The following is a 23,946-nucleotide window of genomic DNA, read 5'->3' on the forward strand; positions in this document are numbered from 1 at the left end:
TACCAAATTTTACAGATCATTGTAGGAGTGAATCATGTAGTAGATCATGTGTCAGAGTCAAGGCCCGGGGGCCGGATCTGGCCCCCGGTAATTATATCTGGCCCTCCAGATCATTGCAGGATATTATCTTGTGCTTATTTCTAACTTGTATAAGTTTGACAAAATATATTTTTATGGAGAGAAAATATTGAAAGTTATTTAAGGTTTAAGTTTATTTATTCTGAAATAATATTCCTGCCTTTTCATTTTTCATGTTCATACTAAAAATTTAGTTTTAAAGTTTTAAAAATTGCAATTCTGCTAGCTTTTTGGACTATTTCGGCATTTAATAAGATTTTTAGGCTATTTTGAAGTCTAGCTAACATTTCAGCTACATGCTAGCTATTTTGGCTAATTTAGGCTTTTTTCAGTTTTTAGGGTATCTTGAAGTTTAGCTATTTTTTCAACTACGTGCTAGTTGTTTTGACCAAGCTAAGTTCTTTATTTACTTATTTATTTTAGTTTTTTAGGCTAATTTGGCATTTAGATAATATTTTAGCTGTCAGCTTCAGTATTTTCAGCTATCAACTTTTCCGTTTTCAGCCATCAATTTCAGCATCTTCAACTATCAGCACTAGCGGTTCAAATTCAGCTTACAGCATTCACACTAGCATTATTGCATATAATGCTAGTTCATAATTATATTAAAAAATTACGGTTTTAAAGTTTAAAGAAAAAATCATTTTTAATGTTTTCAATAAATGTTTATCCTGTTCGTCCCGCAACCTAAGGTGTGTTTTGGATTTTGGCCCCCTGTGTGATTGAGTTTGACCCCCTTGTAGTAGATGATGGTCTTCGGAGATCTGTCGAGGCTTCTAAGTCAAAAGCTTTCATGAAAGCTCCCAGTTTACTGTTTAAGAGCTCTTAATTGAAGCACATGTGCAGAGCTGAGGCCTGAAGACCACATGTGGCTTACAGTGAGGGGGCGGAGCCACGGTGCTGGGGTGGGGGTTGGAGGGGTTCAACCTCATTAATGAGAGTTTTATTGTGAGCTTCCAGCAGACTGAGCAACTACAGAGCTGGCCCTCTCATCGCATCAGCATCCAGCAGGCCTGATTGGACACACACAGGCACATCTTCAGTCCTGCTTTCAGGCAGTTTCTTTAGACCCACTCTGATCATCTTTTGAGGTATTGTAAAAGTGTTGCCATTGGTCTTTTAATTATGCTACTTTTAGCCCAAATCTGAAACGTGTTGTTTTCTAGGACATCATTTCTACAGTAGTTCCTTAGAAATTCACCTCTGAGTTGTTGCTGTTGCTGAGAGCTCTCTGTTTACACTAGCCCCTCAAACCCCCAAGCTAACATTACTGGTGCAACAAAATGGTAAGCAACAATAGAGCTATCCAGTCGTGCAGACTTGATCAAGATGTCAACTCAGATGAGGAAAATGATGGATCTAGTCGTCTACAAGTGGATGCATCAGAATGGGGTGGAGCAGGGAGCCCAGGATATTTTTTTTTCAAATGCCTTTTTATGAGTCTGTTTCTTATTCATAACAATTTGCACAAAGAAATACTCAGAAATGAAATTTTACACATAATTGTCTTTATATGTCCTCCACATTAAGAAAAATACAACAAAAAACATATTAAAAACACAATTTTCATTGCAGCAGGTATTGAAATGTCGTTTCTTTTTCTGTGGTTCCTGTTAGTCCAACACGTTTAACCCCCCCCCCCCGCACACCCAGCTGCTGGCTTACACCAATAAAGTTTTTAAGTGGGAGGAAGGCGGGCGTCAGTAGGTTAGATGAGTTCATTTTCACCATCTGCAGAGCGGACACCAGACCAGTGAAACATCTGGTCACCAGAGTATCTGGACATGAGAACGTTTCAGCTGCAGTGCGTTGTGTTCTAATAGGTTTAAAAAATGTGATAAGTTAGAAGGTGGTAGTCACACATGTTGTCTCCGGGTGTGAAAAGTACCCAAAAAGGTGAAATCCCCGCAGGAACTGTTGTTCTGAGGGAATATGTTCAATATACTCAAGCTTTTCAGCTTTGAACCTTTACCAGGAGTCTCCCTCAAAGTACTTCAAGTGAAAAAAAATCCATAAGTATAAAAGACAGTTTTAGTCCAAACAAGCAGTGGACTAGTGGCTAGGATAGGCTCCAGCAACCATGTGACCCTGAAAGGGTTTAAATTAGTTAATTAAATTGCATGAATAGATGTTCCAAACAAAAATGAATGCAGTGTTTTTGGAAGGCTCATTTTAAATCCATCACACCAAGATATTAAAACCAGAACAATTATGGGCCAGGTGTAAATTCGTGGTTGAAAAGGCAGCATGGTCGCAATACAGAAACCAAAACAACAAAAAAAAAAGAGCTCTAGTAGTGAAGAAGATTCTCTGGGAGAAATCTGCTGCATGAAGTCTACTTATAAAGAGGTCAATCATCTGAAAATGTAGCTGGAACTGGATCACGACATGTTGGTAGCTCTAGTAATGAAAGAAAACCACACACAGGTCACTAAAATAACTAGAAACTGAGTAAATAAAAGCAAATGAAACTTTTGCTTCCAACCAAACTACATTAGAACTGGCTTTTAGTAGAATTATTTAATTAAAACTAGCAGGTTGTACAAAAGTGATGGTTCCCTTGACTTTATATTTAAGAAAATCACTGCAACCAAATGGACATAACTGTGACTTAGACCGCTACACCTGTCAGCAGGTGCTTTAGTTCTCCGCTCCAGAGCAAGCTGATCCATTTGTCTCCACTTTGAGTGGTTTCTTCTACAGTTGACGTGTTTCTGCTCCTTCCACAGATGTTAAACAGGTGTTGGATCAGGGCTGACAGAGACCACTTCAGAACGGTCCAAGGTTTAGCTTCCAACTCTTCTAACACTCTTTTAGTTTTTTGAGTATTAGGTCATTTTCCTGTTGGAAGATCCAGAAATTATGACAGAACACATTTACAGCACATTTGTCTTCAGATTTCTTTGATCATATTGAGATGTCATTAAACTTGTAGAGCTTCAAGGCTTTTTGTGTCAGATGCAGGAAAGCAGAACCAGGATTTAACCCAGCCACATCCATGTTTCACAAAAACATATTTACAAACAGAGAGCTGGTGTTACCTGACATCATTGTCACTCCTTAACTCTATAACTGTTTAAATCACATTTGGTGAGCACATTTTGAGACTCCTATCTTATTAGCCTGATCTAAACTTTCCTTAAAAAGACGTCGGATATAACTTGGTCTGTGTTTTCTGCTCTGCAGTTCATCACCATTCCACTAGGGCAAGAGTGTCAAACTCAATTGCACAGGGGGCCAAAATCCAAAACACACCTTAGGTCACGGGCAGAACAGGGTAAACATTTGGACACTGTAAAGCTAAATGTTTTTTACTTCAAAACTGTAACTTTTTAACATAATTAAGAACTAGATATATAGCCTTACCTACGCTAATGCTAGTGTGAACGCTGTAAGCTGAATTTGGCAGCTGAAGATGCTGGTGCTGAGAGCTGAAGATGCTTGAATTGATAGTTAAAAATGCTGAAGCTGAAAATGCTAAAAACACTGAAGCTGATAGCAAGCTAAATTATTATCTAAATGCCAAATTAGTCAAAAAAGCTAGAAAAAAACGACGTAGGTTAGCAAAAACAGCTAGCATGTTGCTAAAAAATAGCTAAATTTCAAAACACTAAAAAAAGTCTAAATGATTGCTAGCTAAAATATTTGCTGAATACCAAAACAGCTAACATGTAGCTGTAAAAAATGTAGCTGAACAAATACCTAAACTTCTAGCCAAAAAACAAACAAACAAAAAAGCATAAATTAGCCAAAACAGCTAGCATGTAGTTGAAGCATAGCATAAAAATCCTAATAAATGCAAAATAGTCAAAAAATCTAGCAAAATGCCAATTTTGAGTTGAAAACGCTCAAGTTGATAGCTAAAAACGCTGAAGCTGACAGCTGTAATAATTGAAGGTAGTAATGGAAAACGCTGAAGCTGATAGCTAGCTAAAATATTAGATGAATGCCAAAACAACTAGCATGTATCATTCCCTTATCATTGTAAACAACTGGTGCGAGTGGAAAACTCGCTGGTGAGTTCAGACACTACAGAGGGTTAAGTCCTGCAAGTCCAGCAGGAGACTTTGAGACCTTCAGCAAAAGTGCTGATGTTGCATAAGACTTCAACAGGAGCTGGATATCAGTGGGTACCTGTTCAAAGAAAGACTGAGGCTGTTTAACCTGCTCTACGTCTTATCAGGTTTGCCCACTGAGACGATTCATCTGAACATGTCTGCAAACACTGAGCCTCAACGCCTCCAGAAGATACCATTCTGGAGCCCAGCAGGTCTGGTCCAGCTTGTCTGCAGCTGCAACAAAGAACATATCAGCACAGCTCTGCACTGGCCATACTACTGGAGAGGTCAAGCACTAAAGCAGCCAGAGGAAGGTGAGAACCTGATTTTAGGAGAACATTTTCATCTAGATTCTGCAGTTCAGTTCTTGTGTTTTTGGTTTCTGGTTTCCCATTATTGTTCTTCTTCTGTAAACTGATAAGTTTCATGTAAGTCTTTTTGAGCAACCTCCTTAAAAGTCATGTTTCTCTTTTATTACACACAGTTGCCATTACTTTTTATGACTTATTTCCTATTTTTTTTGTGTGTAAAAGGAAATGTAGTTCTCACACAGAAGGTCGGTCCATAGTAAGGCTGAGTTAGGTTAGAGTAACGACACCAATCTGTGCTCGGGCGCAGTTTGGTGAATGGAAATGGACCACTGCCTGTTTTGGTGGAATCCAGCGAATGTGATGGCTACAAGCTTCAGGGCCGTTTCTCTGAATCTTTATTCACAGTTAAGTGACACTGTGTTTTAGAGTTTCTAAGCATTAAAAAACATTTGCTCCTCAGTAAAACTATGCTGTATGAGTTTACCTCCACTAAGAACGGTTCATTTTTGTATGTGTTTAATATTTATGTCCTCAAATTACAAATGGAACTTCAAAAAACTTATTTTACCATCAAAAGCTGTTAAACAACTGTTGTAGAAGTTAAAAGAGACCAACATTAGGAACAATTCAGGAACAAGTTTGTGCTGCTAATCTCACCATCAGTGTTGTGCTTCTCTGTATGTTGAGCCCCGCTGCACAGAAGTGTCAATTAATCCACTTTTTAAAATCAAATATATGTAGTATACTTCACAGGAAAAATAATAGGTGCAGGACTGGTGTGCAGGAAACCTGTGTTCGCCTCCCAAATGAGCTTCATCCAGAGTAGGTCCGTAGGCGAAACCCTTTACGCTTATGCCTAATTATGTAGCCACAAAGGGATCTTCGTCTGGTTCTCCCTGTGCCGGTCCCCAGCCCAGATAAAATATAAGGTTTTGTCAGGAAGAACGTATGGCATAAAACTCTGATTTGCTGTGTCAATCTTTGGCGGGATGTGTTGAAAGGTGAAGAACAACATGAAAAATCCTGCAACCTCCAAAGACAGGTCATGGATGACAGGTAATGAAATCATGACTCCATAAATTCAATGATGTTAACAAAGGTGAGTGAATCACTTGTTAATAAATAATTACTTACTCATCCAGTTCTTGTCAGGAGCCGTAGAGGTTGATTAAATGTGTGTACAAACAATCAAATTATATATTAATTTCATAAGGTTTCCAGTTGTCTGCACAGGTTTTCCCAGTACAGTTCTATGACCGGTTGCTTTGAAATGCAGATTATCTTTGTCATGAAAAGTTGGTCTCTTGTTCTGACCAAACCTGAGTTCAGATAAATGTGAGAAGAAGCCCCCATTTTAATGAGGGTCAGCGTAAAAATGCTCCTCCTCTGCAATTTCTAATCCAATCCATCTCCCGGTGTCTGTTTCGCCCAAACACTTTTCTGCCTCCTGGAGGTTTCCACCCCAATAAAAATCTAGACTGAAGCTAGAGCAGCAGCCCTGTCATTTACAGGAGTCAACAGAAAGATTTAGGCATCAAGGAGATCTCCAAACAGTTAAATGCTTTACATTCAGCTTTTTATTAGACTTTCTCCAGATAAATAGTGAGGTTTGAATGAAGCAGCTTTACAGTTTTGTATGAGTTTACACAGCGGGAGCCTGAAGGATTTGTTGGGGGTTCAGCAGGAGCAGCAGGAAGTCTGAAGTTCTGCTGCGTGCTGTTTCCCCAGAGACATCCTGAAGAATTCAGAGGTGTCTCTTTTCTTAGTCTCCATGCTCCATCCAGTTTCTTGACTCTTTGCTTTGCCAGTCGAGTGTCAGCTTCAGTGTGGATGGACCCAGATCCAGTTCTACCTCTTTTCCTGTCATCACGAAGACAAAGAACGATTTGTGAATCTCATAGCTTTATGTTTCTAATGCAGCTCTAGATTTTTTCTTTTGTTTCTCAGCTTGTTGACCATCAGCTGACTCTGTTTCTTCTCAGTGACCGCGTAGATTCATTAGTTCCCGAACAATTTAACTTGAAAGGCCTTCAAGACGCCGTTCTGCCGTCACTGTGCTCGACGTTTGTGTTCAGTTCCAGTACATACCACGCAAAACCATTCAGATCTGAACAAAGGTCTCTGGAGATCACATATGTAAACACTCTCCACATTGATGGTGGACCGATAGCCTCTGAGCTCTCAGCGCCAAAGCCTGTGGAGAACTCTATGTTCACTGGAAATGGGCTGTCACATTGTGATGGCACTTTCACATTGGTCTGTTTGGTCCAAACCAGTTTGTTTGGCTAGTTTTCCGCCTTTGTTTAGCAAACTGAGCTCTGGTATGAACCGAACACGTCAATGGCTTGTGAACTCTGGTTCCACTCCACAGCTTAGATCCAGACAGACTTCTCAAGAGACCAAAAAGGAAAGAAAATCTAAGTGAGCAAATGACATGAAAGGTCAAGTTCTATTAGAAAAGTATTAATAAAAATAGACCATAGAGTTAATCCAGAGAAGCATAATTACATTTGAGGATGAGAGGAAAATGTTGAGTGAAAACAAACAAAACCAACTTAAAATCTGAATTTGTCTTAACCTTATAGACCTCCGGACCAATCAAGACTCCCTGCAGTCAGTCAACCATTTTGGCAGGAATATGAACAGCGCCACCGTGAGCGCCACTACTGAAACTTTCATGCCATCGGAGCATTCATCTCAGTTTAATTCACATGACATTGAACTTTATTTAAAAAAAATTAAAAAGATTAAATTTTACCAACCCGTTTAATTTAATGTGCTTTTTAAAGGTATTGGGCAGGGGATTCTCAGGGCTAGCAGTTGGAGTGTTTGTTGACAGTAGCTTTGCTAACGCGTCTGGTTGCCATTTTTATTTTTCTCTTCCTTGGAGATGGAAGATAGTTGAAAATTGAAGGAATAAAGTCCAAACTCAATGGATTATCACTCTTTCTTCCTACAAAATAAATAAACAAGTCAAGTCTTCAGCAAGTGTTTATTTTTTGATTTAAGGAACAGAGTAATACTCTTCATCTTCATCAAAAAGTATGGTACGCTGTCGCTACTGTATGGTCTTTTGTTCTGAATAATAATAATGAAACTCTTTATGTTGAGCAATAATCCAATTTTCTTTAATAAATGTTTTACAAAACATGATCAGAGTGTTTTTGCTGAGTATGGATGGACCAGTAACAGACATTCTTATCTGCGGATTCCTCTGGTCCCTAATAATAATAATTGCAAAAGAAAAGGTAATTCAAAGCATCTATTAGTATACATGTTTTCACCAATATATATTGCCAATGGTTTGTAGTAAACAAGCAAATCTATTGCAAAAGATTTATTATTAACACAAAAACAGCAATAAAGAAAAAGTACGATTTAAATATTAGACATTGATATTTGGCAACACATGTTTGAAAATGTTGGAAACATCATTATTGTGGATCTTAATTTTTTTTTATACATTAGTGAAAATCTTGTAGATACCAAAAAAGACTGTTACTAGGTAGGATTTGTTCCTTAAGAAAAAAAAAATCAATATTTGGAAATATCAGACTTTGTACTGTGAAGTGTAGTTTTTGTCTCTCAGAGACAAGAGCCGTAACAATTCATTTTAACTATGGTTCGATTGATATCAAAACATGTGTTTGACAGTGTGATTCCTAATTGATACTGGTTCATTTGGAACAATATGATTTCAAATGATTTGCTGACCCAAAATTGACCTCTTAAGCCATAAATTCAGCCAGTGTGACTCAGAGATAAATACCTGGCAAGATGCAGGAGAAGTTGTCCAGATTCCTTGTATTTCTTGCAAGATAATCAAGTGTAAATTAAATATGCTTACAAAAAACAATAATACAAATAGAACATTATACGGCAATGTATGGTCACGTCTTTGTAAAATTCAGTGTTTCCACACATTGGACGTCAATTATGGATGGACCTTGGCCGATTTTACGTTATAGTAAAATAAACTGACCATGTGTCAATCCAAATATTACGATTTTATAATGGTGTAGGTCGATCTGATTAACAACTTGACTCAATCAGCTCAATTGGCTTAGATCGTAGAATTTTATTCTATTAATCGATTACTTGTTACACCCCTACAAGAGACACATTTCTTTTTATTTTGAAGGAGTATTTAGCTGTAACCCCAAACAATGTGTGATTTGTTTCCACATAAACAGGCAGGATGTTAGTCATGGCAGTGGTGGCTTCTGGATGGAGATGTTTGGAGCTGCCGCTTTTTCCATGTTGGGAGTTATTTCTGTGCCGCAGATACCAGCGGTAAGGTCGTAATGGTTTTAAAAATGGTTACGAAGGAGAGCTGCGCTGACATTCACTGAGGAAAGAGTGAAAAAGGTTGAGAGGTGAGGTCACTGAAAAGAGGCTGAGGTTATTTATTTGGTTTGCACTTATCGTGTTCCCGCGTCTCAAAGGCCTGCTGACATTCTCCGGGGTTTCCAGGCAGTGCAGTCAGCATGAAGCAGAAACAAAGAAATTATCCCTTTTATAGCTAAGTGTTTTTGGCTGTCGACCACTTCCCCCGCCACGACAACCCCCACCCAGTCCACACTCAGTTTACCTTGAGCTGCAGATCCAGCAAAAAGGGGGTTCAGCCACCTTCATCCGTACATGTCCATGTAAAAGTGTCCCCTGTGATGACCATTTTCACACAGAAAACCTCCCGTTCAGGGCTAAAATATAGATTCACAGACACAAACATGGGACAAAACGTATAAAAGTACTGTCACCTCACACAACTTGTCATTAAAACTGCTCCAGAGGCGACCACTGTTCTCGTTCTTCTTTCATTTTCTGACAGAATTTGAAAACAACAAACATTTATGTGGAATTTACAAGCAGATCAAAGCGATAAAACACGTGATCATGTGGCTTTTTTTTACAGAAACTCCAAAAAGGGTTGAAAATGTGGCTTTTTATTTTGTAGAAATCTATAATAGCAGTAGTATAAAATCTGGAATTTCTTTGTCAGATTTTGTGAATTCATAATCACTGGAAACTTAAGGAAAATTGCTTTTTTGAAAATATTTTTATGGTTTTATGCATTATTACCATTTAATTTTTTTCTAATCAAGTTATTTTTTATTAATTTAAAAGTGAGACTTTGAAAGTGAAAAATTACTATCAAAAGAGGTTTAGAATGTTAAAATGAACGATTAATAAAACAAAAACCTTAACAATAACAGAGAATTGTTATTGTTTTTTTTATAATTTAAGCAATATTACAAAGAAAAAAGTATTAGATATGTATTTTTATGTGTTTTAGCAACTTCTGCTAATGTGTAACAAAATAAATGTTTTTTTTAATTTACCAAAAATGTTTATTTTATTTTTTTCATAAAAAGTCTTTACGTTTTTTTTTTTGTTACTTCCTCCATCTTCTAAGTTTGTTTTAAAGTAAGTTCTTTAACACTTTTAAAGCTATTAAAAATAACTTAAAAAATACGGAGATACAGCAGATAGAATAGATGCGTTTTTCCCTCATATTTATTTCCCAGCTTGGTTTTTATATGGCTTTACAGTTGGTGTTTTTCTTTAGGTCTTTATCCGAGAATCTTCTCAGGACTTCCAGCTTCTTCTCTAAGTTTGGTTAGTGGTTCAGTTCCCTTTATAGACACCTGTGCAGGTGAACCCGCATCAAATCCAGTGAAAGATGGGATCCAGCAGAACGAACTGGAACAATGGTGGAAAAAAGATCATCTGTGAGGATTGAGCTCTATGGTTTGGTTTTCCAGTTGTGTTCTTGGTTTAATTCATGTTCCGTTTGCTGTTTTCCATCTGTCAGTCACACCAGGTTTAGATTGCCCATTATCTACAGCTGTCTTGATTTATGTTAATGACTCTCAGTGGTTTTCATCTGGCTTGTCACTCTTTTGCTGTGTCATGAAGTTTGTCCCAGTAAAGTTTATTAATGAAATGTTTAAATTTCTGACAAAAGTTCTGGTCTTCTGCATGTTGGGTTCTTTTCCACCTGTTCCTGACAGAATCATTCCAGGTAAATTTGCTAACCCAAGAAATCCATCTGATCAGGGAATGACTTCAGACACAGTCGAACAGGTAATATTGTTTGATTATGAAGCACACTCAATCTGTATCTCTGCCCTTAAAGAGCAAGAAGACACGTAAGTATAGAACACCCCAGCCCAGGTAGAGATGAGACCCCCAGATGACCAGAGTCCAGTTCAAGGCCAAATCTATCCTCAGACCAGCCCCAGATGTGACTCGATCCCAAATGTCACATCTGAGCTACCACTACCAAAAAGTCCAACTCGGGCTGATCCTGGCCCCCAACTGCCTGATGAATTGTCTCAAGGCTGGTTTTTGCTGGTTTGTCTGCGGTGTGTCTCTTTTGTGTTGACTCAAAGAAATAGAACTTTCATCAGTCAGAATGTGTTCATCACCTTCACCATGTCTGAGTCTCAAGTCCGTCCCTCTGCAACACAAGTTCTACTTCAGTCCGTTGTCAATTCACTGCAAAACAGTGGATTTAAAAATAAAAACTTCCATTGTACTTTCAAAATGAAACTTTAAAAGAAATCGTATTACTAAGGTAACATGCCCTATTATTTATGTTAACACTGGCGCCCATTTTTGCCATGGCCTACAACAGTTTAATTTGAAAGTACAAAAACGTAACATAATTTATAAGACAAAACATCCATTTTACAAGGACTCAAATAGGAAGGAGAGGGAATGGGGCCTGACTGCTAAAGTTTTGGATGTTGATGACACTGGGGTGGCGGGACAAACCACTCCTCCGGGAACCAGGGGGGGGCGTGGACAGACCATAGACGCAATGGAAACAGTGTAAGCTGATGGTTGTGAGACAGACTCCCCATCCAATGCAATGGAGTCGCACCGCAGACAGACCGGTGTAGGAAAGTAGTGCTGCAGGAGAGGAGGTTATAGAAGGAGCAGCTCCCAGACTGCACTCAGCGTTGCCTCCATCTCCCAACCCCCCAAGCAGAAAATGCCAAATCTCTCTGCTATGTGATTTTAGACACATATACCTCTACGTGCTTGCGGAAAATACCAATTAGAGCTCAAGGAACTGTGTTGGGTCCCTTGTTTTTGTTTAGTTTCATTGAGTTAAATTAAATTTCTGTTGCTATGCAGATGACACTTTGCTTCACTAATATGTTAAAGCTCATTAAATCCAGCATTTAGCTAGACCACAACCCCTTTAAGGATACAAAGACCTGGAAAGCTTCTAAACTGATGACCTGGGACTATTTCTCAGGGCATTATGTTCTCTTTAGAGCTCCACCAGCTGGCTCTCTACCACAACTTCACACCTCCTTCTCTACCCTTACAGTCCCCATTCCATTCTCCAAATCCACCAGTGAACATAGCTGTGAATGTCAGAGCTGATGCTGCAGATGAACAGCTCCCCCCTCCACCTCTTCTGTTAGCCCCTTCATGGTGTAGCTGAGGCTGACTGAGGGGGGAAGCCGGCTCCAAACCTCAGCTCTGGATTACAGCTTTGATGATTATAGTTTTCAGCAGCTGGCTCTCAGCTCCTCCAGCTTGCTGAGGCTGCTGTAAGTCACGAACTGTCCTCAGACTTTGTCGTCACTTCTGTTTTTGACGCGCAGATGAAGTCGGAATTTGGTGTGGAAACTTTTCTTCTCTTCTTTTTTTTATTTCTCCCCACAATAAGATGCTCCTTTTCTGCCTCCAAAAGCTGGCTGAAAGTGAGATGTTTCGGCGTTTTAGAACTTCATTAAAAAGGTGGTTTTGAAACAAATTAGAACAGAGGCAGGGAAAAAAAGAGACTTAATGCCTCTTTTGCTTTTTTATACCAAAGAAAAAAGCCATCATACCACATAAGACAAGAGAACAATGCCCACAGCTTGTAATTAAGTTTGAAATGTGGTAACAGAAATATCGAGATTTCCAATTATTTTCAAAGAGGACAAGAAAGAAAGGCCTTGAGGAAATATAAGTCTTTGCCTCACATGGTTCCACTTTACAGGCTCAAAGAGAAACAAACAAATTGCACCTCATTTGGTCGGCTTGAGTATTTTTAACTGCTTTTGGCTGGAAAAGCCGCAGCTCAATCAATGGCATGTTCGAGAACAGCACTGACTCTGCAGAAAACGCCATGTGTGCGCCACACACACACTCTGTGCAACACACACACACAGCAGAAAGCTGAGTCTCGGCGTGCACGTGGCCTCGCCTGACTCTGCTCACAGACCGACTGACTTTCACGCACACATCCAGTAGTTTCGGGGGAGAAAGCTGAAGCTGTGGCCTCACTTGACTCTCCACACAGTAGACAGGCGGAGTGGGTGCTGCTCCTGCAGGAGAACGCACCACTTCCAGGCTGACGGAGTCAAAACTCTTGGTGGATCTGTTTGCGTAAACACAAAGCAGTCGGCGAAAGCCAGAGGTTCTGTCCTCAGAAATGTTCTCACCTTTGATTTGAAGCCACTTTGATTTCTCTTCAGAGGAGCGTAGGCTTTAAAGGAGGAGCCTCGTCCTCCTCAAACAGTCTTTGAAATTGCACAGACGCTGTCGTTTGTGCTGGTTTTTCCTTGAACAATTGAGTTTTTTCTGCTTTGTATGAAGCCTAAGCTCTCGTCTGATCTCTAAGCTCCCATCTGCTGGTTTTACCGATCACATGATAAGATATTCAAAACTTCCCAGCTCCAAATGTCCTCAGTGTTCAGGATTGGTGTAAAGGTTTGGGGAAAAAGAGTAAAATTAAACCGCGCCACTGTACTATCAGTTGACTAAGCTGCCAGTTCTGATAGACTGAGTATACCCGGTAAAAATCAGCAATCTGCACAGGAAAAGCTTGAAAAAATCTTTAAATCTCTAAGACTAGGGTTTGGTTGCCTCACAAAAGACACGAACAGTCTTCTTTTTCACATTTTTACTCCATTCCTGTTTTTTTCTGATCATTTTTTCCTTTTAAATGTAATTGTTTGTGATTTAAGTCATTTATTGGTCTTTAATGATTTGGAATAAATTAAGAAATGAATGACAAGAAAGAATAAATAATGAATTTTCATTACTTTAGAGTCACTTGACTTATAGACTGAAGGTTAACTTGTAGTTGAGGGAAAGGTGAACAGGTTCATGCAGGAATTATGAGGTCACAAAGTCCCCATTCCTTGAGTGCTGGGCAGAATAAGTCCAATTTCTTGTCTTTTAGAGCTTTCACATTGGGATATTGGTCTGTACTAACATTTGCTTCCTCTTCCTCTAGTCTTTTTGCCAACCTATCCAGGGTGTGTCCTGCCTTTACCCACTGGGTTATGCTCCAGAAACCCCATCACCCTAAAAGGGATTCAACAGGTTTGAAATATGGATGGAAAGTTCAGACCAATAACATGGTACGAGCCAATTATTATATTCATGTCTGTTTTGTTTTCGGTAAGTGATTGTTTGAGGCCATACTGTCTTCTAATGAGCAGCTGGTGTAGATGCATGACATTGGTCTGCTCTGAAGTATGCACCATGACGAATACATTCTCTGACCATTTCCAGGGATTCTGTCAATGTGTGAAAAAGCCTCTTGGTACCACCTGACAATTAAATCAAAGCAACAGTCTCCCTGTGTTTGACACTTCCGCCTTGGTCAATGAGATGGTTAATCTCCAATAACAATTTCAGTGAATCTCCAGGTGTGGAGATAGTATAGGAAAAAGATGTTCAGGTAGATAGTCAATTAAGCTAGCATGCTGCAGTCAGAGTCCAAACCAACAACCAAACAGAGCTCACACGTCACCAATTTATCTTATTATAAACTAAGTAGACTACAGGGGAGGGAGAGGTAGTGATCTGTTCCTGATTCACATCTCATCGTCGTGGGATATTATCCAAGCCCAGCTCATTTCCACAATCTGATTAACTGTAATTTAATTTGGCTTTATGGGTGTTTTCTTGCATCCATGGTGTCAAAGGTGTTTAAGAAACAATTTACAGCATTTTTATGATCCTGACTGACGTCTTACAGTCAGGCAGCATCACAAACCAGAAGATCCCTTAAGAGCTGTAATCACAAGTTATCTTCCAATGACAGGAAGGGCCCTTCTAAAAATCCTGGATCCTGATATGCCAAACTCCTCCCTCTTGAGAAGAATGAAATGATTCTGTTCGAGCAGAACCACTGGTGTATGGATCTGCAGAGGTGAGAGCAACAGAAGGATGTAATCAGCGCAAGCATTTCAACAAATACTGTCAACAGAGTGTGAGACGATAATAAGGCCATGTGACACTGACATGAAGACACAAGGGATCCCGTCACTGTAGAGCCCACACAGTTGGGTGGAGTCAGGTGGGTCTACACTGGTTAAAAACCAGAAAGTGTTCAGGCCTTCATTCTCAGTTCTGGTTGATGTCTAGAGCTATCTAAGCAGCCCCCCTTTTTTGTGCCATTAGTTCTAGAGTGAGTGAAACAGGAGTGTCTGCACTAAACATAAACAAAATCCGAGTTTAGACTCAGGCTAAGTCCAGGTCTGCTTTGAAGAGCATCCGTTTTAAAGGGGTATTTTTGAAAAACGTGATTCTTTACTGTTTCTCAATCAAATTTAAAATGCAATAAATCACGAAAGGGGAGCTCATGTTTATACAAGAACATTATACATTTTGGCATTTACCTCCAACATTTACCTGCAACCTTTTCCCACCATTACGCCATTAAATTTTAAAAAACATATTAAAAAAATGAAATCCTAGAGCAGTAAATTTAAATAGAAAAGCTGTTTGATGCTGCGTTTACATCAGGGACACATGTTATTCAATATGCTAAACACGTATTCTTGATCGTATATTGGACTGTTGCTACCCAATACTAGCACATGTACACCACCTACAGTTGGAGGAGGCTTGGTGCCAAATGTCCAAGTGCTGCAAATCTCGTCAATCTGGCTTTTTCTTTCACAGATGTGTGACAGACTTGGTGTTATATAGATCCAGCCAAACACAAACCACAATTATTAACTTTTCCTACACGACCAATTTTCAAACAGTTCCTTGAATTAAAAGGGACACCATTCTTATTTCGTCAGTTTTTGATACCTTAAATCCAATGTATTGCATTTCTGTCCAGTCAAATCAAGTAAACTTCTTTGTTCCAGTTCACTCTTGTTAAATCTCAAGGATCAGTCCAGAATTTGTTCTACTTTATTTCAGTTTGTCTGATTGGAGAAGGTTTATTCTTCGTGTTCATCAAAGTTCCAGCTGCATCACCTTTTGAGTTTAACCTTTTGTCCTTTTAACTCCAGGACCTTTAGATTGACTTGTGCTGTCGAAACACCAGCATGATCCAAAGTCCTACAGTTTGAGGACTCAGACAACCCTCACGTCATTTTAGTTTGGACTGAACACCAATCTTTGTCACACAAAAACAGTTTTGTCAGAAAGTACAAGATATCATCTTTTGCCACAGGGCTAATAGAACATACGACACGTGTTTTCTAAAAATCTATTATCACATTATTTCGTTAGATTCTGTTAGCCTGCCAACAATATCTTCAGACTCTGAACAAACAGCCTTCTCTCATCTGTTTGCTTTGGAACTCTGTAGAAAACTGAAATGTTGCTTTGTGCCTTTTTGAGAAATTACAGAGAAGTACAAAGAAACTAATAGACAATGTGCTCGATTGCCTTAGATCCAAGATTAAGACTGTTAATTTGGACGCCCATGCTGATTGTTGTTTAAATAGGATTTGAAATATTTAATGGGAGTGACTGTGGAAGGGATAACAGGCACCAACATCCGTATTTAACTGAAGATTTAGCATTTCCTTTGGATTGTGCACATTTAATCAATGTAATGGAGAGTAGAGAAAAAGTACAATAGATGTAGTTTTGCTGAAACAGAATGGTCTGTAGTACCTAAATATTGTCTAACCCTTTTACAGCTGAAATGGGCCGTTGACCTCTATGGGTCCTGTGGTTGTCTGGGCCAGTGGAGGGTCGTAGACATCTACAAGAGAGCGCTGGTGTGTCTTACCATTCATATGGCCACCTCAAGGGACGTCAGGAAAATAGAAGTTCCTGAAATGGAAAAAAGCTAAGTTCTAGTCGTTAGTGATGTGCAAGTACTAGCCCCTTACTGATTGTGTGTAAATGCTGCACACACCAGGTGTGTATGTGAGACGTAAGTACTCTTTGGATAATGGGGTGGTTGGGCAGTGTGCAGGATTTGGTAGAGTTGGAAATGCCAGGATCTCACCAAGACAGATATTTTGTATTTGTTATGATCACTCCAAGTTCTGTTATCCTGAGGATGCTTTATGTTATAACCTTTTAGAGAACACAAGTTATAAGAACAGCACCATTTACTTGTTTCATAACCACACAGCATGCTGCGACCACCTCAGGATCGGAGGCTTAGTATACAGGTCTCAATCATGTTTCTACATTTATTTGTGAAATGGGAGTCAATAAGAGTAGTGGTTGGCACTCTCACCTACCGGTGAGTAAAACCCTGATTCAGATCCTGGGACCTTATCGCGTGCTCCACGTTTTCCTAGCGCATGTGTGGCTTTTCTCCGGGCTTCCCAGTTACCTCCCATAGTAGAAAAACATGCCCGGTAGGTTAATTGGTGATTCTAAATAGACCCTAGGTATGAAGGAGTGTTAGGGTGACCTTGCAACAGACTGGCGACCTGCCTTCGCTCAACAGATGTTGGGTTGGTTCTGGCATCCCTGAGACCACAAAAGGGAATCAGTTCAATAAATTGATGGAAATATTTGTAAAAGGTCAAAATTACATTTTTAATCCTAACTTCTAGTTTTAGCTGCAACTCTGTGAATTAATAACCAGTTTTGAAATATTTGAATAAGTTTGGATTCTGCCAATACAACCTTAGATAAATTTAGATAACTTTCTGTTTTGTGTCAAATGTCTCAGTTTTTGCAAAAAGCTTTTCAAAGATTGTTAGAAGGTAACGAGATAACCAAGTCTTTCTCCTTAAAGTCTTCCAGCGTTCGACCGCACTGCTGTAAATATCATCATTCAAAGAGGTGACTCAGAGTTATGTGATGTCTCAGCTTCAGGTCTGATGAGAAAATCAGACCCTTCTTGATATGAGATTTAAACACAACTGCAATACTGCAGATGATTATAGTTATTATGCCAGAGATGTAAGCTCCACCTGAGACTGGCAGACGTCAGCTTCAGCCTCAGCCTGACAGACGAAACATACAGAGACGGAGCCTTTATTTAGCGAGTCCAGAGCAGGCACCCAGACGGCAAACAGAGGGTTTTGTGTTTGGGACTTAGAGAAAATGAACGCTCTGATGCTGCAAAATGATCCGCAGCTGAGCTGATGATCCATCTGTCTGCTGAGCCAACCTCCACACGCTGTGAGAGCTGCCACACAGCTCCGCAAAAGTGATGCCAGGGTTTGTGAAGGCGGGTTTGTGTGTCATGTCTGCTCCCACTAAGTTATATGCTCACTAAATTTTACTGAAACAGCCCTTTTCTGCTCTGATTAGACACTTAAAGTGCTTTATAAGCTACATTCAAATGCTAACCCTCATCTATGCTGCACTCTTAGTTGGTTTTTTAAACTATAAACTATAGTCTGGCTGTCGAGATTAGGTATCAAACGCAAACTTTTTGATCAGCAGAAACTTTTTTTAACCCTGAAAGCACAGAGTTATTATAAAAGGGTTATAGTTCATTAACTTTTAGCACAAGAACAAGAAAGAACAAAAAGACTTTCTGACTTGAAACTAACTGTGTGTAAAACCTTAAATCTTTACAGATGTTTTTCTTTTTTTTTTTTTAGGAATTTTCTTGTCAGCTGATTTACATAGGTGTTGCATTTTTTTTAATTTTGCTCTTTTGGAAAACGTTAAATACAAATAACAAGTAAAAAGTTGCTACAATTACACTTTTTTTCTTAAGGAAGTCAGTTTGTCTCAAACTCACCTGTTCAGTGATGGTGTCTACACTATCTGTCATATCATGCACCTTGGGGTCTTTATTGACCTCTTTATTGGGTGTTTGATTGGTTTATGATTGATCAATTTTTTGTTTTTTTGGTTAGTTGGTTGGTTGATTTCTTGGTTGGTTAGATGCTTGGTTTCTTGGTTGGTTGCTTGATTGGTTGGTCGGTTAGTTGGTTGGTTACTTAGTTGGTTAGTTGGTTTTTTATGGTTGGTCGGTTAGTCGGTTGCTTAGTTGGTTGCTTGCTTGGTCGGTTACTTGGCTCGTCATTTGGTTGCTTGTTTGGTTGGTTGGTTGGTCGGTTACTTGGTTTGTTATTTGGTTGCTTGGTTGGTTTGTTGGTTTGTTATTTGGTTGGTTGCTGGTTGCTTGGTCGGTCGGTCGGCATTTCTGTTGATTGATTGATTGATTATAGTTTTATACAATACATTTTCGGCAATTGTTGACAATTGGCAGGTGGACAATGGGTCAACTCATCAAAACTCTTAATTGACTGTCACGCACAAGCGCCCACTTTTCAAACGTTATGATTGGCAGAGTAAACTTTTGTTGAAGTCCATCACACTGCATTTTATATATATATATATATATATATATATATATATATATATATATATATATATATATATGTATGGTTTAACCTAATGGATGATGCCAATATATATGGCCAGTGGTTTGAAGGCAGATTAAAGGAAGATGAATCACAACTTTAAATAAACTGGGATGTTTGCAAAATATGTTTCACCATATTTCTTTGGACCAGTAATGGACAAACAACTGGATCAGGGTGGACCTGTCTTTGCTCAACAGAAGCTGGATTTTCTTCTGTCACCCTGAAAGGAATCACAGAGATGTTTCATGACTAGTGACTATGATGGTATAATGGAGTTTTGTGATGTTTGAACTCCATGAGGATTGGTTTTTTTCCATCATACACTCACTTTGTGGCCTCTAAGTAGCATCAATGAAACAACTAGAGCTCGAAGGACTTAATGAAACCACAGTACAGGTGTTAAAGGTGGGATAGTTGACATTAATTAAACATTTCCAGGTTTCCTTGGAAGAGAATTCACAGCTCGTTCTAGTGTTATCTGTGCTGGGACGTGAGCGCCTGCTGCTCCGCTGGCTTCCTTCCACACAACTGCTCCTCTGACCTCCTGTGAAACATTCCTGAAGGACATCCTGAGGACAAACAATGGCAGAGAACAAAGACATGCAGACGTTCCCAAGCTGCCCTCCACACCCTCCCCCTGCAACAACACCAGGACGGACCGGGCACTGGACTAACACGGCTTTGTTTGAAGGTCCTGCTTCAATCACATCTATCACCTCCACAGAGAGTCCTGAATATCCTGAAATTCTGACGTCAGCAGACTTCCCTCTTACTAGCAAACATCTGTAATGAACAATCTGAGCTGGAACTGTGTTTTTTTTCTAACATCATTAAGATAAAGCTCCATTAGCCGGTCCTTGGTAATTCACATTACACACCAGCATTTTATTCTATAAAAAAAAAAATTAAAGGTTACAAAAATAATAAAAAATAATACAATGCAAATAATTTATAAAGTTTAAAAAATGTATTTCCACAGACCAGACTAAAACTGCTTCAGGGAACAGAAGAATATTTACTGAGAGGGAACAATAAATCAAGATCTGTCTGTGGGGTGAGGTTGTGAAACATGTATTTGTGAGGATTGTGGACTTTGGTTTGGTTTTTGTTGGTTATGTTCTGGGCTTTGGTCATGTTTTGTTTTGAATTGTCCTTCAGTCACAGCAGTTTCAGGCTTGTCAAGATTCACAGATGTCTTCATTTAGTTAATTACCCTCAGTCTATTTAAGTGTCTGGTTTTCACTTCTTCCTTGTCGGGTCATCTGCTCTTTTCTGTTCAGGCACCACTTTTTTTTTTAATATAATTTAATCTCTCCATGTTTTTTTGTCTTTGTCATGTTGTGGTTAATTTATCAAATGTTTTACTTTTCTGCCACCTCGTCTGGTCTCCTATGTGTGGGTTCAACACCAGTTCCAGACAGTATTAAAATTATTAAAAATGTAACGTAAATAAATAGAACCTGAAAAATTTGTGAACGGATCAACCAGAAAATAAGCCTAGAGGAACAATGTACATCATGATAATTTTTTCCTCTTTTTCTTAAATTTTGTTGGGTTTATGTGAATACTTATATGTTCACCATGTAGAAAAGTATGTATTAAAAAAAAAAAGATGAGATTGAGGGTGGGTTTTAATACGATTTTTCTTTTACCCAATGATTTTTTGTGAGCATTTGATCACTCTCGTTTTATCATCTTTATTCTGTTATTTACTATAACTGTTAATCAAATCAAGTTGTTGACTCACTGCTTCTTTAAAGGGAAACAATTTACAGTTTAAACACCTGTTCATTTGATAATGGAATATCCCAAAACAAGCACTGACCATGACTGAAAAGACTGGTTTGTAATTGTTCCCCGATATCTGATCTGTATGTCTTCTTCCATAAGAAATGTAATCTTCTTTGGACCGTCCTATTGCCAGACTAGCTAGTAGTCAGAATATTTAATTTATTGTTCACGGATGGATCACCCGTGATCCTGTTCTTGGCCGTGGACCACGCCTCTGGCTCATCTTGGCTGTGGACCTCAACCCCACCTGTCCCCCAGTCCTATCTGGCTGAACTGTTGCAGAGTTGGATAAACTAATTCTTCTCTAACAGTCCTGGTAAATCTCCTGTCTGTCCTGGGAGAGACTCTCTCCTTCAAGTGGATATCCCTAAGGTTTCGTCTTTTTTTCCTGAATCAGGTTTTTTCTTAGAAAGCTTTTCCTTACCGGGAAGGAGGGCCTTAGGGGATAACCAGCTTTATTTAGTCTGTTAGTTTAGCAATTAGCTTTCTGGTTCTGTAAAATTACCAGCATTTTTTGTATGATATTGGGCTATATAAATAAAATTGAATTGAAAATTAATCAAATCTTCCTTAAAGAGCTGCTCTTTCTAACAAGGCTTCATCTTCTACAAATAGTATACTAGCATTGTGACTTTTGGCAATAAACTCAGAAACCAAAATGTTAAAGATGTCAAAAGATAAAATTAGAGAGGTCGGAAAATGACATTTATTTTGACTGTTCGATTAAATCTTCCTTTAAAATCTGAATTTTTGAAATAAAACAGAAAAAACTATAGGTTTTGTTTTTTCTTTTTTTCCTCTGCAGGCTGTTACCAACCGTCCCACAGGTTTGGTGAAGGGGACCACCACTCTGCTATGCTCAAATTCACCTCATTTAGCTTTGCAGAACTTTTAATGACTGTCATTAAACCCAGGTGCAGGCAGAGTCAACTAGAAAAGTTGGTGGACCGTGTGCTGAAGCCCAGGATAGGGAAACCCTGCTCTCCAGAGCTTGTACAGTGACGGCACAGACAAATATGTACTATTGAATGAATTTAGAAAACACATCAAATGTGTGTATAATTAAATATGTGAAATGGTTTTAATTAATTGCGTTAAACACAGGTTAGATGCATACTGTTTTATGCAGATTGCCTCTGTAATTGTAATTGACGGTACGGGTCACATGCAACTTGACTAAGCTTCTAAGAGGTTACTGAATTAGTGGAACACACATTTCACTTTGTGTGCGTTCATTCAAGTTATCTGCTCCGTTTGACCTGCAGATCTGCTCCCTCATTTTCCGCACTGAAACCTGAAGAAGCAGCAGGAAGTCTCGGGAACCACTTGACGAAGACCGATCCCTTGTTTGACCGAGAGCAGCTCCAGTTCCTGCACCGATCTCTACAGGACCTCAGAACATTCCGACAGGAAAAAAACATGTTTCTGAGTCTCGCTGACTGGGAACGTCTGGATTTAATGGACTCTCCCTTGTGTTTGTTTGACCTGGGACATCTGCTTAAACAACCGACAACCCGGATCAGAGACGGTTTGTTGACTCTGCACTGCCTCCACCAGCTGGTGGTGGGGCCTTCAGTTTCTACGGTGTCCTCTCTGCTCCGACTCCACGCTGCTCCACCCTCCAGAGCCGTCAGTCGATGAGGTGGAGGACAATATCGTCCACTATGTGTGATCTATGAACAACAAAATTTAAGACATTCACACATAGGATTGTGTTTGTTTGAACATAATCAAAAGAAAGGGATTTTTGTTTAAAGGCGACCTATCATAATTCTATGTTTTTGAGCGGAAGCAGAAGCTGCTCAAGTCCTGTCATTTGCGAAAGCAGAAAGTTGAGGTTTCATAGTATTGGGCTTATTAATTTATTTTGACATATGTTGTTTCTCAGAATGTAACTTAACTTTCAGAGTAAATAAATCCAGTAGCATAGGTTCTAATAAATAATATTTTTTGCTTAACAAAAAACATACAAAAGTTATTAAGTAGATTTACTTGCCACACACTAGCAAAAACAATTTTGTGTTATGTGGAGCATGGTTGTAGAAGTACAACTAAAGGGAACTACGTTCACACCAGATTTAGCAACGCACGTTCAACCGATCATTTGTAATGAAAAGTCTATGTAAAGACGTGTAAATGCGCGTTTTGGGCTTCCTTTTATTTCAGGTTCTATGAATTGAACAAACGTTGCAAGTTAAATCAGGTCAAACTTTGACCAGAGACTTGGATTTGGTAGAGATGTATGGATAACATCACTTTTAGGTCACAGAGGTGCCAAATGTGGAGGAGAAATTCGTAATTAGTTTGTGTCAAAATTAAATGACACCAAGTCTTTATATATTGGAATAGAGTTGTGAAATGAAAAGCCTGGAGCAAGATTTGCACCACTTCAACATTTTCTTCAACCTCTTTCAACTGTAGATGGCAAACATGTGTTAGTAAACAGTTGAAAAAAGGCATTGTCAAGAATCCCCATTATTATGAATTAATATTTTGGAATATTCGTCATGTATCCGATGTGAATGTAGCTTTAGACCATTTCCTCAATCAGCTGATTCTGACTTGCAGAAAAGCTGGTTTTAAGATCAGCTTTCCACAACAGAATAAGTTGCTTGTATAAATGCTGTAGAACGGTGGTGTTTTATGCTAAAGGGATGGGAGGTGTGAGAGGGGGTTGAAGTTTGTGTACAGGTGTGTATGTAGGGAGAAATTATATATTACATATTTTTTAATTCTTTTGTTATTTATTTATGGTTTACAGCACTGTATGAGAAGTGCTATATATAAAGATTGATTGATTAAAGGAAAGCTGCTTTTCTCCACAGCAGAACCGATTGGAAACGAGTTTATTGCATAAAGTGTTACAATATTTGAAAGAGTGTAAACTAGTGGTGTAGGGAAAATCAATTGGCAATATATTGTGATATTTCATACTAGTATCCAATTAAACTGTAGACATAATGCTATTTAATTCATTATTTATGAGCATCTTTCAGCGTCTCACTTTATTTTCCATCTAAACCTCCGACCACTAGTTGGCAGCATACTAAGCCTCTTTGAGCAGTTCTACACCAAAACAACAAAATCTCATGAGAACCAGCTTGCGTTAAATGTTCAGTTAGCTTCAGTGTTTGTTGTTGTTATCAGACA

The 23,946-nt window shown here is 39.0% G+C and overlaps 1 long non-coding RNA gene across 1 annotated transcript; it reads left to right on the top strand.

The window, feature by feature from the left end:
• Positions 1–1,036: 1,036 nt before the first annotated feature.
• LOC112158284 lies at positions 1,037–23,853 on the top strand. Its single transcript, XR_002921285.1, has 4 exons — positions 1,037–1,169; positions 4,262–4,450; positions 13,695–13,821; positions 22,062–23,853. It is a non-coding gene; the product is annotated as an uncharacterized LOC112158284 (long non-coding RNA).
• The last annotated feature ends 93 nt before the right edge of the window (positions 23,854–23,946 follow it).

This window comes from Oryzias melastigma, linkage group LG24 (genome assembly GCF_002922805.2).
Source record: "Oryzias melastigma strain HK-1 linkage group LG24, ASM292280v2, whole genome shotgun sequence".
Taxonomy (NCBI): domain Eukaryota; kingdom Metazoa; phylum Chordata; class Actinopteri; order Beloniformes; family Adrianichthyidae; genus Oryzias; species Oryzias melastigma.